Source organism: Aegilops tauschii, chromosome 2 (assembly GCF_002575655.3).
Source record: "Aegilops tauschii subsp. strangulata cultivar AL8/78 chromosome 2, Aet v6.0, whole genome shotgun sequence".
In the NCBI taxonomy this organism is placed as follows: Eukaryota; Viridiplantae; Streptophyta; class Magnoliopsida; order Poales; family Poaceae; genus Aegilops; species Aegilops tauschii.
In genome coordinates, this window is record NC_053036.3 from 253,559,795 (window position 1) to 253,575,103 (window position 15,309).

The window sequence follows — 15,309 nt, forward strand, 5'->3', positions numbered from 1 at the left end:
GGAGCAAACCAAACTGGAGGATTTTTTTCCTTTGGTCTCTCTTTCAAAGAAAAAACATAGGAATTTTAATATCCACTTGGATGTCCTTTTCAAATTAATTTGCATGAAGAACAGGACTAATTGCATTACTGCATAATAAGATTCTTATTTTTTTCATTTTCATGTGGTTTGACTTTAATTTGACCTTGTTTCTCCATTCATGTGTTCTTCCAATTCATGCCAAACACCCAGGTTGACAGAAATACTATGTTTGCAAATGCTCTATTTTGCACGTGCATTCCTATCCTATTCCTGTGTTTTTGCGTTTATAGAATCCTCCAAGCCCTTGCACATTTACTTCATTTTCAGATAGGTGTCAAAGAAAACTCTGTGTGTTATGTCCTGCTCCTGCCGTGCCGTCATCCACCCCACCTGAGGTGCACCATCGACGGAAGCGTTCACTGCAGCAGAGATTCCCCCTTCAGACTTTCTTTCGCCGCCTCAGATCATCTTCCCCATTGTCGGCAGCCACGCCAACCGCATTATCATCATTGACTGAGTAGATGAACCTGACGACTACACAGTTCCAGAAGAGAGGTCGCACTCTTTCGTGTCTGCTTACGTTATACATAGATTATTATTACCTGCTACTTTGTTGTCATGTTCACCTCTTAGACACCGAGTCAGGTCCAAACTAATGTTCAAACTTTAGTTTTAAAATGCCTGTGGGGCACATATCGAGGAAGCAACAAATAGTATCTGTCTACTATCTAGTTCATATGGGGTCTTCTATGTGGTTCATGTTGGGTGGGCAACAAAAAGTATATGATCCATTGTCTATCTTTTTAAACTCAAGCTATAATCTACCTGCTATCATTAGTTTTGGATCTATCCACTCGTTTTCTACCGTCAGTCTTGATTTCTGCATGCACCCCTTAGGCCTTACATAATCTAACTATGTTTTTTTATTATGCATGTCAGTTATTGTACACAGTCGTACTGAACATGTAGAGAAAAAGAGAAGACCGTTGTGTGGGAATATAATGTCATGTAGATGCCGCTCCATGGTGGGCGAAGTGCCCCCCCCCCCGCCATTCTAGATTGTATTCCAGAGGAAGATAACTGTTCAGATGGGTATTCAGAGGGAGTCGACCACTCCTATTTACCCCCTGAGGTGTTTGATCTAACCTGGCATGCTGGTGTTGGTCATATCATGCATATGGCACCTCACATTGCTTACATTATACATCTTATATGTCATCAGCTTAGTTTAGATTTGCTTTGTGTGAATGCCACATGTTTGGTTTCTATATCATACTCCCACTGTTCCTAAATATTTGTCTTTTTAGAGATTTCAACAAGTGACTACATACGGAGCAAAATGAGTGAATCTACACTCTAAAATGTGTCTATATACATCTGTATGTGGTAGTCCATTTGAAATCTCTAAAAAGACAAATATTTAGGAACGGAGGGAGTATATGTGAATTATGCAATGCCATGTTCTTTAGCTAGGCATCATAAACGTGAATCATGCAATGCCATCCCGTTTAGCCAGTCATTGTATATGTGAATTGTATCATGCCATACTTTTTTCTTCATAATGTATTCCATTTGTCAACAATGTTTATACATTCATCTACTCTTCCTATGCATCAGCCATCTAAGTTGGTCATGGGAAAATCTGGAGTGAAAACAAGGTCTTCTGAGCAGTCAGTGCTACCTGTCGATACAGATTTCTTGCTGGTTACAAATAGCTCCTCAGAGGACGATTCAGAGATAGATGACCAGTAGTATGCCCGCCCAAGGTGTATGCTCTAACTTGGCAGGGTTATATTGCTCATATCATGCATATGGTGTCTTGCATTGCCATGACATCTGCTTAGATTAGACATGCTTTGTGTGAATGCCTCCTATTTGCTTTCTATATCAGATATGTGAATTATGTAATGACATGTTTTTCAGCCAGTTATCATATGTGTGATTTATGCACCACCATGTAGCCAGGCATCATATATGTGAATTATCTCATGCCATCCTTTTTTTCAATATGTATTCCATTTGTCAACAATCTATGTATATTGAACTACTCTTCATGTGTATCAGCCATTTGAGACGGTTATGGAAAAATCAGGAGTGAAAACAAGATCTTCAGAGCAGGCAATGGTACCTGTTGAAGCATATATCTCGATGGTTACAGGTAGCTCCTCAGAGGAGGATTCAGAGACAAATGACCAGTCCTATATCCCACCTAAGGTGTATGCTCTAACTTGCAATGTTTATATTTCTCATATCATGCATATGGTGTCTTGCATCGCTTAGTTTAGACATCATATGCACAATATTCAATTCCATCTGCATAGTTTAGAGATCATACATGCGAGTGCCAGCTGCTTAGTATATGAATCAATTATGTCAATTATATCATGACATCCTGTATACTTAGACAACATGTATGTGAATTATTTCATCCCAACCTATTTTAGAAAGATATCATATAGTTTTGTCATGTCATCCTATTTAGATACTCATCATATGTTGAATTATGACATTATATCCTGTTAAATTATCCATCATATATCTGAAACTGTGTCATGCTATCCTGTTTAGTTAGCCATCATATATGTGAAATTGTGTCATGTTGTCCTGTTTGGTTAGACAACATATATGTGAATTACCACATCTGTCTATCATACAATGTCTGTACGTTCAATTTCTTTTCTTGTTTATCAGTCATTTGAATTGGAGGGGGTGATGGCAGTATCTAAGGGAGTAAAAATATGTTCTTCACAAAAGACGGTGCTACCCGTCGATGCAGATAGAACCATGGTTGTACTGGCCCATGAACTAGCCCCACCACACATAATCAAGAGTCTTCCAGATTGTACACTTACACCGTTGGACAGAGAACCAACTACACCCCAACTACACCCCATCTAACCCCAACACCAGCGGATAGTAACCCACTTCTAGTTGACACAGCACCAGGTCCACCACAGAGTACCCCCACATGAGAAGTTTGTAAAGCAACTGTAGTGCAAAAAAGCACGAAGACCACCACCGCGAACCCAAACTCCACGTTGAAAGTAGAAGATCAACTGTTCTCAGGTCAGATTCCGTAGCTATGGTCCATACTCCTTTGCTCTTGCATCACTGTATTTACTCATACCAACTAATTTCGAATTTGAAGAATCCAATTGAAACTCTAATGGCGCAACAAGTATGTTTTAAACCTATTTATTTAACTGGATTGTTGTTCTAACTTCTTGCTCTATTTTTATTTTAGTTTCAGTTGTATAAATAGTTATGTTCTCATGTCATACACATTACAAGTGTTGCCAGTGTTGTATAGTTTCTCACACTTATATTCTGTCTATGCTGTTGTGTCTTAAAAATATATCATTTGAACTGTGTCTCTATCTTGATTTGGCAACATAAACTAGAATGATATGGACAATACAGTGACCATAGTACATAGATATATGTTTGTTTCATGCTGTTATCCTGTCCACCTTACTACTGAACCGGTTTACCAAAATGAGTTTCATGTACTACATGCTAAACCTATGATGTGTCTGCTTGTTTCTCTTGTAGAATGCCAACAGAATATTGGAGAAGAGCACCCCATTATGCAATGGTAGAGAAAGTAATGCAGATAAGGTTCAAGATAGTGAGACAACCCAGTTGGTCTCCAAGAAAGGTGATAAAAACGATCTTGTAGACAGTGAGACAACCCCAAAGTCCTGCGTTGATGTAGTGTTCGAGTTACTGGCCACTACCGCTGGCACAAGCTCTTCAAACTCGCTACCTGAATCACTTCACCTTCTTCAGTCTCAGCTACAAGCTGAAAGGCATCAGTCAGCTGTGGTGCGGCAAGAAGTCGAAGGACTAAGGAAGTCCCTGCAGAATTTAAATGCATACTTTCTGGTGCAACAGCAAGCACTAGATGATTTTAGTGCCAAACAAGAGAAAACTAATAAGCTTGCTAAGCTTCTTGCCAGCATGGTGGGTATCCAGGATATCCTTTCTTGAGCACTTCTGAAGTGGTTTCAGTTCTGGACTTGTTTTGCTGCCGCGTTTATTTTCACTCGTGGCCAATTTAGACGCGCAGTGTATGCAATATGCTGCTTTGTTCACTATATTTGCACTGCTGGTGAACTATGATGCCCAGTGGATTTAATATTTGTAATAGCCGCAATAGCCTAGCGTAAGTTGCTTATTTATTTCCTTATTATCTTGTTTATTTTTTTTGCTGGTAGTCGCTGCAGTTCTTTTTCCGTGGTAAACTTTTTATTTTAGAAGTAGTCCTGCTGCCTGTTATAGTGGGCCTCCTAAGGTCCATATGATCCATGGGCCTTCTACGGGCCGTAGATTCAATGGGACTTCTACGGGCCGTATGATCGATTGGCCAAACATGGCCCGTACTTTCATGGACAATTAACGGACCGCAATATGGGCTGTCAATGTGCTATAATGGGAATCGTCTGTTTTTGGGCCGTTAACTGGCCCATGTGTACAACGGGATTAATTCGAATGGCAGGCATAACGGGTCGTTAATGGGCCATATGTGATAATGCCATGAAAATGGCCCAACGGATTAAAGGGCCACAGACGGGCCGACTTTAACCACGGGCTGAATTTGGCCCACAAGTAGAACAGGCCAGTAATGGACCGTAAGTAATCGAATGCCGGAAATGAGCCCAATAATAAATGGGCCCTTAGAAGTCCAAAAGATAACACGAGTTGAAACAGCCCAATGGAATGATGGGCCGTTAATGGGTATAAAGCTATATAATGTTCATTATGGGCCAGTTTCACCACGGGCCGTTTATGGGCCAAGATATAGAAAGGGCCTCATATGGGCCAAAAGACGTCATGGGCAATACATGGGCCAGAAGATACATTGGGCTGGAATCATATTGGATGGCCCATATGGCGCTACTGGGCCTAATTCCTTTAGGCTATAACGGGTCGTGAGTTAGCGGGCTGTAAATGGGCTACATGCGAACAAGCCATTAACAGGCCATCGGTGGGGCGGGCCGCTACCTTTTTACTAAGTCAAACGGGCCGGCCTTTTGACTTGAATGGGCCACTATTGGGCCATGCCATGTGTCAACGTATCATTGGTGTGTCCTGTCCATTCGCTCGATGACATCTGTCCCAACACTGAGCTGACACGTGGATACTCCGGTGAATGATAATTTTACATGTGGAAAATTCCCATTGGTCAGGGCTGTTAACGGGTTATCGAATCCAAACCGGAACCCAATAGCTTAACGGCGACCTATTACAGTGGATGCCATGTGTCGGTTACCCTTGACGAAAGCACCTCTATGACGCGCGATTTATCGTCATGGAAGTGGACACTTCCGTGATGATAATTTTGGTGATGTCATGGAACACTTCTACGATAGCACAGGTATGACTATCTTGATTCTATCATAAAATCGTCATGGATGTACATGCATGATAGAAATTGTGACCTACTGTGACAAACACGTATCATCACGGAAGTGTATTTTCTTTGTAGTGCATGGTACCACTGATGTGCAACATGGTCACACAATCTACCACGATCGGACTGTCACCATCTACCCAGGTATTCCATTTTCTCCTTGTTGTGTGTTAGAGTAGTAGTACTTGTTAGTTATTTTCTTTTCTTGACTGGGACATGTTTACCATACTACTACTACAATTTAGTATTATATTTTTTAACCCTCTCGCCTTCTCTTTCATTGTAGTACTACTTACTAGTACTAGTACTTTTTACCTTGGAGGACGCATATAGCTAGCTAGGCCCTTGAAGACTTGAACCCACTAGCTCCCACCATTTTTGTTTTTCCATGTCTTATTATCTCATCCATGTAGCCAAGAGTGGCTATATATAATAAGACGGTTATTTTACTTCCTCTATACCGGACTAGTACTATTTGCTGCACAATATTACTGACCGCCATATTTGAGCACAACATTATTATGCATGGACCTTGACCATGTAGATCACTATGTGTCTAGATCTGAGATGCCGCGTGTACCAGATGAACGGTCCCGAGTTCGACCTCCGTGATGCTATGTGGGTGCCGAGGAACACTCTTGGAGAGTACTCGCTTTTCATTGGGGACAGCTACCCCATTGTGAAGCGGATGCCACCTTCCGTGCACGACACCGAAGGCTTTCCGTTCATGAAGCATGGTTGTGTCTTCAGTGCGCACCGCTGTATGAACGACATGCTGGGACACGCTATCCCTGATTTATGCCGCTTCAGCTTGGATGAGTCTCCATCGTGTGGGATCGGACTAGAAAGCTGCGACAATGATTCCCGTTGCCCACCGCTATGGATCGTGCCATCTATGAAGAACACCTAGGACTGGAACCTAGAGGAGGACATAGAGCCCATCTATAACGTGTAAGTGGAGTATGGTAAATTGTGAATGGTAGCGCTGTCAATATATCTAGTCTAGTCGTGCACAAATTTATCACATGAAGTGGAAATGAACTTCTGTGATATACTGGAATTTGTCCTTTACAATTTATTACTAGTAAATATGTTATGTGTACGTGCAACTTGTGTGGCTGTTGCATGGGCTCCAACACGCTCTTTGAGAAAAAAAGGTGGCACAGCTTTGGATATAGGTGACGTGGCGGCATCATATAGTAGCGATCGTTTGTTGTAGTTGTAGTACTAGGACGACAACGACTATAAACCTTGCGCTTGGCTCTTTGCCTCTTCAGGAGGTTCAATAGTTCGTACTCCTGTGAACCTTGCACTTGGCTCTTCGCCTCTTCCAAAGGTCCAACAATGATGATACTACAGTACAATATGCTTCTGGCAATCTGACACTGAATTAACCGCTACACGTCCACCGCGAGGGCGAGGGAGAGGGAGAGGGAGAGGGCGCTGTAGTTAAAACTCTCTCCTCGTCCTGCGAGCCACCGCGTGCGTGGGCGACGGAGAGGGTGTAGGCGTATGTAGTAAGCAAGCTTCTCCTCGTCCTGTGAGCCACGGCACGTGGGCGAGAGAGAGGGCGTAGTAAGCAAGCTTCTCCTCGTTTGGCGAGTTGATGGGACACATCAAAGTAGTAGTACTAGTCCATAATGCATCCTTTCCGGTTAATATGGCTTAATTTGAAACGAGAAAATACACTGGCAGTCAAGGTATGGTACTGTATAGAAGGGGCCATAAACTGGAGAGTCTTGACCAATTCGAAAGATCATTTGGTGTAGTTGAAATAACAGAATTGGAACTTGTTTGGTCAAGTCGCCTATTCCATTTCATGTTCCATTTTAGGTCCATGAATTTTGGAAGAGGTCCCTCCATGCCTCTTTAGTCTTTCTAATCCTGAGGCCTTTTTCCTTCATTCATTTTGCGGTAGCTTACTCGTCAGAAAAATAGAACCTTTCCGGCCCGAAAGATCGCTGCTTCGCTTCTGGCGACTAGCTTCTACCCACAATGGACAATACGCTCATTATGGTCACTATATAGTTTTGTGGTGATTATACAGTCACTAGCTCACCATAGAGCACCATATTGCACCATACTGACCGGCCGCATAGTCGACGTGGCACTTTGTTGACTGGTTGAATTGACACCTAGTTTCGGGGTCCCACCTGTCAGTTGGCAGAGCAAAGAAATCAATTAAACAAAACTTAAAGCAGGCGCGACAGGAGTCCAACCCTTGCGCACGAACCACCCTGGTTCTGTATGTGAGTGCATGCACGTGTACTCCCTCGATCCGTGAAAAACTGTACATCTAGCATTAGAAAATTTTCCAACAAAGAGTGTACATCTACACTTCCAATGCACTTAGCCTTTAATCTAATCGGTATTGATTGACTAATGCACCAACTTGTGCTCTAGCTATAGGCTGCATGTCTATCCTTAATTACAACATGCAACAACCTTCATTTAATATTGTTCTCTCAATGGTCGCATGCACACATAAGTGTGCTACTTTCGGGCGTTAATTATGCCATGAAGTTCCAGTTCCTCTTGGTCAATGTGTAAATCTCTATATGTACAGTCTTTCACGGACGGAGGGAGTAGGTTGAGCACTTGAGCGTGAACGTGTGTGTTGTGTGCCGCATCGATGCGTGAGTGTTGCGTGCGTGCATGTGTACGTGTGAGTGTTGCATGTTGCATGCATGCATGCATGAGGCTTTTACTCCCTCCCATTGACATATTCATATTTCAAGCTTCATTAAAATGTTGCGTGTGAGAAGAGAAAACTCACCAATTTGTGTAAAAGTTCTGGTCTTTTGTTCCTCACGCATGCATTCCAATTAATACGTTTGTAAACACAATTTTCTTGAGGGAAAACGAGCCCATTATTGAGTACTTTCAGAAAAAAAATTCTTCGGGCACTCATCATTTACTACTACCTTGGTTGATGATTTTTTTATTAACCTGTATTTAAACCTCTGTCCTAGTTTATTGGCCCCCTTCGTACTTAGTGTAAAATTTTAACCGTAAATTTAACTAACAAAGTGCCAATGCATGTCATAAAAAACTATACCATTAAAAACTATGTTCAAATACGAATCTAGTGATATGATTTTTGGTGACATGCATTAACATTTTATTAGTTAAATAGATGGTCAAAGTTTGACACAAAATACTACTAGTACTCCTACATTATTGGCGCGGGTGCCTTGGCCAATGTTTCATCTTGTTGCACAGGATGAGAGTAGGGGCATAGGGATACTGTAGATAGGAAGTCTTGGCGATCCATTATTCCCCATCTCGGTCAGAGAGAACTATTCAACTAGTCTTCACAGTGAAGTGACAATACACGCTGCAGCAGATGGGACACTTAATTAATAAGCTGAACCAGCGTGTTGGTGTTACTAAATCAGCCTTACCCAGTACTGCCATCATGTTTGCCAGTGGAGCACGCTTCTGCAAATACGCCTACGCACCTCTCTCTTCCATTAAATGACATATGGTCCCTCTTGAGGTAGACCCACATGTCATCGGATTAACTATTTACACTCCAAAGGACGGTATATCCTGGTAGTAGTACTAGTAGAATTGAGATTTAATGCACTTTCTTGCCCGTCTTTCCCTCTTCTTCCTCCTCTCTTCCCCATCGTTGGCCGCACAGCATTTCCCCCCACTCACTGCTTGCCCGCCCGCGCCATCTTCCTTAGTAGCTCGTGCGTACCATATCCCCCTGCTCACTTCTCGGCCACACACGCCATCCTCTTCGCTCGCTCGCCCGAATCCACTTCCCCCTCGCTCGCAGGAACCGAAAACCCCAATCACTCAGTGCCCTAAAAAACCTATGGCAGAACCGACTGACATGCAGAGCCGCGATTAGAATTCCCTCCCTGATGTTCTCTTGGAGCAGATCTATAATCGAATGGACCTGCTCAGCACCGTGCGTCTGGCCGCATGCTCGGTGTCTTTGTACCGTCTACTCGTCTGCAACTGGTTGGCCCTTTTCAAGACACCCTGCTTGCTGATGCCCGATGCTCCAAGTTGGCTCAGAAACCGACTTGACAATCCTACGGAGGTTGTCATGGTGCCCCTCGACATGCTACCACTACCAGTCCACCTGTCCTTCATGTGCGGCCACTATGGGGTGGGCATGAAGGCCAACTAGATCGTCCTTATCCACCAATCGAGTAGTTCGTGGCGTCTTGTGGATATCTACACCCAGCGAGAGATCACCCTTCCATCATTGTATACCGCCGGCATCGAGCCTCGCGGCCCGCCGGACACTCCTGCCTACTACGCACGAGACGCGTCGAGCTTTTGGTGCGACCTCCGTTTGCTGAAGGTTGTAATCTGCGAAGTGCCCACGCCATCAGAAGACTACATGGATTACAAGCTCATTGCCTTGTTATGGCTCATCATCAATCATGTTGACCCTCCATTTTTGCTATAGTCCATGATGGCATCGTTTACACGGTCGATGCACAGATTGGCTGCATATACTGGTGGAATCTATCGTCGTGTAATTGTTCTATCTCATCTCATCTTTACCTTATGAATACGACTGCCTGCTGATTGTTAGAAATTTAGAATAGATAGTATGTTTATGACCACATCATTGTTATATGTTCCTCTCATTTCCTAGATTTTTATGACCACACATGTTATTGTTGGAGTTGATATGAGAACAATTGGCATCTAATGATTGTTAGAATAGATATTATGAGTATAACCTCATGATTGCTATATGTTATTCTCATTTCCAAGATTTTTATAACCACACATGTTATTGTTAGAGCTGATATGAGAACAGTACTAACTGCTATGGTAGAATATGAGTAGGCCCTGTCATAGCTGTTTTCCTCTCATTTTTACATGATGTCTGAACCATGACATATTGCTACAATATGAAAGCCATTGGCTTAATTTTTTAACTTGGATACGATTATGACCACGGCATTGCAATTCTCTGTCTATGATCTGTGTCACTGTTAAAATAATCTTAATTCCACACATACTCTGAACATGATTGTATATTTGTGTCCTTTTGGTCTCCAATTTAATTTGTTGCAGCAGACGGAATTGCGCTAGCCTTCATGATTTCGGGACATGGAAATATACAAGTCAATGGGTGGTGGTTTATCACTCCTTCAACTGGCCATCATGATTTTAGGCGTATTCAACTGGAGGCGGGTTTACAGCCTCAGCAACCACTCCATGTTCCTCGGGCTCAATTATTCGATCATCCAACCTATCATCGATCATATCACCGGCGATGATTACCATGCTATGCAACTTCCATTCGCCAGGGAGAACTGTGTTTACACATTGTCATGGGAAACCACGGACACCTATGGGGCCATGAGTCCCTTGTGGTTCGGCAGGGGGTGAACACATGGCACAAAGAGCGGAGAACATTGCACAACACGGCAGAGATCACACGAGCAATTTTGCCTAGGTTCGGGCCGCCGCGAGGCGTAAAACCCTACTCCTGCTTTGGTGGATTGATGGTGGATTGTGGTGGAAACGCAGCGCTCTAGCCCGGCAGGGTTGCCTCGAGGCGAGAACGGCTGCGCGCATATGAGTGTACAAGGGTTCGAATCCTTTCTATGGTTGCCACGGGCCTCCTTTTATAGATCAAGGGGTCACCACAATGGCAAATCAGTCATTGTGTACTGATTAGATAGCAAATAGTGCTATCATACCTAACTCTGCAGACAGGGCAGGGCGCATTAAATGTGCCACTTAGTGTCACATCATGGCATGCCCGGCAAGCCTTGTCGGGTTGTTCTGCCACATTCTCTCCTGCCTGCATGACACGTCTCTGGACGGGTGTCATTTGGAGGTGATTTCCATAGGAAGTGGCTGCCATGTGGCAAGAAACAACCACTTATTCACTTGGTGGCTTGATACTGCACCGATCGATGACTTGCATTGCTGTGAGGTGGAGCAGTGGAGCCTTGGCAGGGTATTTTGCCTTCATAGGGCCCGACAGGCCTGCCAGGACGGTCTTGAGGTTTGTCTTCGGGGTAACCTCGTCCTCGCCAGGCTCGCCTGCCCGGCAAGGGAGGTTTTCCCTTAGTGGTATCTTGCTCCTTTGGCTTGACTTGGTCTTCTTGATCCCACTCTGATTCCTCAAAGATCTGATCTCTTTGGCTTGGTCTGGTCTTCGATGTTGCAACCTTGCTCTTAGGCATGTGCACGGTCTGGGCAATAGACCCAGGGTTTGTTGCACTGACAGGAGCCCCGGGGCCTGGCTCGAATGCCCTGCCAGGCGTCGTCGGGGTAGGCCCTATCCAATGCACAGGCAAGATGGTAGTAGTTGCTTGTCCTTTGAGATCTTCTTTGCTTCTTCATTAACCTGAGCCTAGGTTAGTTTCCGGTTCTCCCGTGTGTCGCATAATGCCAATTGCAGTGGGGGAGATAATGGGCCACGATATGTAGGGTACCCATGTCCCACGTTCACGGGGCGGTAACCGCCACCCCATTACCTTTCCCGCTCCAAGTGCTTCTGCCATGTGTATTGCATGCATTGTGCAAGGTTGGTGGCGGATGCGGAGGGCGTGGGAATGAGCGCCATGGCAGAAAGACAGGCGTTGTCGATTGGTGCAGGGGGTCGGCCTTGATTCTTCGAGCCGTTAATGGCGAGGGGGGGCCGGACTGGTCAAACGGGGCGGCCACCTTCATGGAAAAATCTAGCCCCTGCCCTCCTCTCCTATAAAAGGGGACGCGGGGCGAGGCGTTTCCCCACAACTCCTTCTCCCTCCATTCCTGCAGTAGTCCTCGCCTATCATGGTGAGAGGTCGAGGGTCCGGCGTTGTTCCAGCGGCGACGAGAACTTTTGCTCGACAACGTCTCCCTCCTCCCTCCGAAGATGCGGGGGCGAAGCCTGCTACGAGAGGAGGTGGAAGGGGGCGAGGTCGTGGTCGTCATGCCGCATGGGGCCGAGTAGGACAGGGTGGCGCTCTGATTGCGCCCCCGCCGGCAATCCCTCCCTTGATGGAAGGCCACGTCAGGGACCAACCTCTGGAGTTCATCATCAGATTGTACAAGCCCTCGCGGGGCCGCCTCCGTCTCCCTACTCCATTCTCAAGGGCGATGGAGCTCGAACAGCTGCGCACGTTGAAACTGCACATGAGGGGCTGCAGGAATGGTGGCATGTGGGTGGGTGCGGATTTCCCCGCTCCTCACGTCTGTGACAGCCTGGTTTTTGCCCTTTCTTATTTGCTTGAAATTTCATTTGAAAGTTTTTGAAACTTGGAGTTTCTGAATCTTTTCATTTGGACATAAACACTTGGGCATCCTTGGCTTTCACCCAAGTGTTCACTTCTCTCCCAAACCATCACTTCACTTCCAATCCACCACAAAATAATCTTTGGAATATTTTTCTTAAATGAAAAATATTCATTTTCTCTCAAAAACCCTAAGCCATATCTGTTTGCTTCAAGGCAACCCTAATTTTTATGGCTTAGAAAATTCTAAGATAATTCACAAATATTCTAGGGACCCTAGGGCACCTCCCTGAGCAAAAATATTTCATCACTTTTTGGAATATTTTTGCTACAGAAAATCTTTTCTGTTCTGGACAGAAATGGTGGTTTCTACAGCAACTACCATTTTACTTGCTCCATTTGACCTGAACTTTCTTGTGCATCTTTACCTTAGTAACTTATAACTAGCCTCCAAAGCACAGCCCCAAACTCCCAGCCATTTGACCACAGTAACATCACAAAGTTACTGACCAGAAACTTACCTGGCTTGTAAAATCTTCTCTACTGCACCTGGATCCAAACCAAACCGTGGTAAACTTCAAAACTACCACGAACAACATGCCAGACATGATTTTTGGACGAAGGCTGGCCTGAGGAGAGAGTTCGCGCGGTGACCACGCGTGTCCACAATGCCAGGCATGCATGTCGAGCGCTCTGGGTGACGCCGAGCGCTCTGTTCGAGCGTGCTTTCTTCCCCCGCCTGCCCAACCATGCCAAACCCCGCCACCATCATCGTCTCGACGTCCTTCACTCCTCCCTGGCACTCGCCGACGCCGGAGCTCGCCGCAGTGAGCACGGGCAAGGTCCGGCTAGCCCAACAGTGCGGAGCGGACTGTGCTCGTCGCCATCCCCTTGATCATGTGCTCGTCTCCGCTCGCCCACAGTGGCCGCGTGACCTCCGTCGCCTTCTCCCCCTCTCACTGACGCCGCTCGTCGCTGGGCGCCGTGGACAGGTGTCCACCGGCGGAACCCGAAGCACCCTCGCCGCTCGCCTATAAATAGAGCCACCCCCAGCCTCCTCGAGCACCATCCAGCACTCACACACACCCCACGATCGAGTAGGAAGCCGTAGCCCGGCCGGGCAGGCCTCGGGCCGCCGTCCCCGAGCTCGAGCTCGCCGGCGATCCCCTCTGGTCGCCGCGGTAGCTCCAGCCCCTCCAAGGCCTGGGCGACCCCTCCAAGGCCTCCACCTCTCTCCGGTGAGGCCATCTCGCCCGCTTGGAGCCTCTGGAGTGACCTCTGCTCCCCGTCTTCCTCAACTCCGGCGACCTCCACGTTCTGCCTCCACTTGCGAGCTAGTTTCCGACGTCGTCCGACCACCCCTAGCCACGCTAGGGTACGGGCAGGTGCGCCATCGTCCCCGCTCTCAATCCCTCCCTCTCGTTTGGGCCAAGGAGCCCTCGTCACCGGTGAGAGCTCCGGCGAAGCCGCGGCCCTCTCTGTTTCTCTCTCCCTCTTCCCCCACCTGACTAGCGGGGCCCGCTAGTCAGCCACTCAGTACACGCGCGAAGCGGTACGAGTGGTGGCGCCCCTGGGCTTTACGCCTTCGACGTCACCCCCCCCCCAGCTATTTCTTTTTATTCAAATTCATTTATATTCCATAGAGCTTCAAACAATTTTAACATTTTAACCATAAGTCCAAATGAGATGATTCTTTTTGCATTGTGTTCTTTGAAAGGAAATCTAACGGCTCACCAAAGATGAGATTTTTCTGAGCTGTTTAGAATTTCTGGTGAATTTCAGAAGTGTTTTTGATATTCTCTTTTTGTGTTTAAAATATTTTCAGAAGGTGAGGCTTGTCTTCAGGATCACCAGGAGGCTTGTGAACCTCATCTGCACTAAGGCAAGCCACAGCAACATTTTTATGATGCCATTTCAATATTTCTGATTTTCTCACTTAAATGAAATGATTAACCCATGCATTTAAATAATTATTGAATTATTTGTATTCTGTTAAGTATTGCTCAGTTGTTATGCTTGATTTACAGAATAGTTGAAACTAGTTTAAGTGGGTAAAGCAAGTTAAAATTTATTTGAGGTGATGTTAGAAATAATTTTGTTATGCATGTTAGTAATTATTTAAAGCTTTGTGTTTGCATTCTTAAATTGATAAAAATTTGTTAGAAAATATTCTGTCAAATACTTGTTTAATCATATTACTTGTCTTACAGAATGTTTGAACCCAACTTAGTGATAAAGAAATTAAGAGTTGTTGATAATGATATCTTTTGGTCAAGCATATGAAAAATTTATCGGAGTTACTTTCTTGCGTAGGAAATTAATAAAACTTGTTGCAAAATATTTTGGTTAAGTTGTGAGTCATTTTGAGCAAGTAGAGTAATATGAGTTGTTGACGTTTATGCTTGGTGTGCATATGGATGACGTCGGTCATTTTTATCAATATGTGATGCATGTGTTGTTTTGCATTTCATGGCATGCTATGACACCGGTCATTTTTAGTTAAAAGTTAATCCTGAATATAACTCAACTTGAATATACCGTTGACTGGGTCACGGTGCCGCTGAATCGAGTTTCTTTCCAGTGCAACCACATTTGCCTTGTGGGAAGGCCTTGATTCGGTCCATTGACACGGCCTCTGGTCGGTGCCTCCATCTAGGGAAGATT